Source organism: Ornithorhynchus anatinus, chromosome 2, assembly GCF_004115215.2.
Source record: "Ornithorhynchus anatinus isolate Pmale09 chromosome 2, mOrnAna1.pri.v4, whole genome shotgun sequence".
NCBI lineage: Eukaryota > Metazoa > Chordata > Mammalia > Monotremata > Ornithorhynchidae > Ornithorhynchus > Ornithorhynchus anatinus.
The window spans coordinates 146996638-146998148 of record NC_041729.1 but is presented as its reverse complement, the minus strand read 5'-3'; the positions used below and the strand labels follow the sequence as shown (position 1 = coordinate 146998148).

Genomic DNA, 1511 nt, shown 5'->3' with positions numbered 1-1511 from the left:
TTATTATTTGAAATCTTTTGCATCCAAGTGATTGATACAGTGTTGGGCAAGCGCTCGATAAATACTACTGATGATGATGGTGGTCAGTGTGGCATAATAACTTAACAGTAAATTTCATTTCAAAATAGACTCACGGTAAATTTGCGTTAATATCACAATCCTGCATTGCCACAAATTAGCTTTCGGTCTCAGATTTTCAGAAAACTTTATTTCAGCTACAAATTGGAGTTTGATCTCTTTAATTTCCATTAAATGAACGCGGTTATTGAGTAATATCTGAATTTCCCATGGAATCATTCGTAGATTTGCCGTTGGGTGTATTCTAAAACCTCGAGTTGTAGTAATGTAATCAGTTGAGGTCAACTTCAGAGACTAATCTTTTCAGGTTACGATCTTATTTGCCATCGAGTAGTTCCTCAAATAAAAGGACTAACGATGCTATTTTCTCCCCTCTCTGGGTCGCAGCTGGAGAGTTTCCAGTATTCTAACAGTCTCGGCTACACGAGGGAGAATCGAGCGGAGGCCTGTCCATTCCATTCCTAGCTTGGCCAGTGGCTAGCGAGTGGAAGGCAACCTGCTACAAGTCAAAACTCCCCCGTGCCGGGCAGCGGCGGCACAGAAGAGAGTAGAGAGCGGAGACTCGAGTTTACTGCGTGGAAGGAGGCCACGGTAAACCACCCCTGTATCGTTAGCAAGAAAACTCTCTGGATCCACTACCAGAATGATTGCAGACGGAAGTGGGGCGCTCTGGGAGAGAGGTGTCCACGGCGTCGCTATGGGTCGGAGACGACTTTCCAGCTAAGACAAATGCTATTTTCACAGAGCACCTTCTTTCTTTCTCCTTTTTAAAACGCTAGTTAAGCGCTTACCAGGTGACAGGCACTGTTTTTAGCACTGAGGTAGATGCAAGGTAATCAGGTTGGACACAGTCCTTGTCCTACATGGAGCTCACGGTCTTAATCCCCGTTTTCAGATGAGGTAACTAAGGCCCAGAGAAGTGAAGTGACTCGCGCGGGGTCATACAGCAGACAAGTGACAGAGCCAGGACTAAAACCCGGGTCCTTCTGACTCCCAGGCCTGTGCTCTATCCACTAGGCCTTGCAGCTTCTCACCTTTCTTCGGAGGAACACAACTAAAACAGAAAGCCAGTAATCTGGGAAATAATAATAATACCACTGGTATTTCTTAAGCACTTACTGTGTGCCGGGCACCGTTCTAAACTCCGGGGTGAACACAACAAATCGAGTTGGACACAGTCCCTGTCCTACATGGGGCTCACAGTCTCAATTCCCGTCTTCCAGATGAGGTAACTGAGGCCCAGAGAAGTGAAGTGTCTCGTTCAAGGTCACACAGCAGACAAACAGCAGAGCAGAAATTAAGGCCCATGATTTTCTGACTCCCGGGCCTCTGCCCTGTCTCTTATTCATTCATTCATGAAATTGTATTTATTGAGCACTTACTGTGGGCAGTGCACTGTACTAAGAGCTTAGTTATGTCATGCGGCTTCTCAA

The 1511-nt window shown here is 45.9% G+C and overlaps 1 non-coding gene across 1 annotated transcript; it reads left to right on the top strand.

Annotated features, from left to right (window-relative positions):
* The first annotated feature begins 447 nt into the window (after positions 1-447).
* On the top strand, positions 448-585 carry LOC114809451. The gene has a single exon (XR_003757235.1). It is a non-coding gene; the product is annotated as a small nucleolar RNA SNORA7 (small nucleolar RNA).
* The last annotated feature ends 926 nt before the right edge of the window (positions 586-1511 follow it).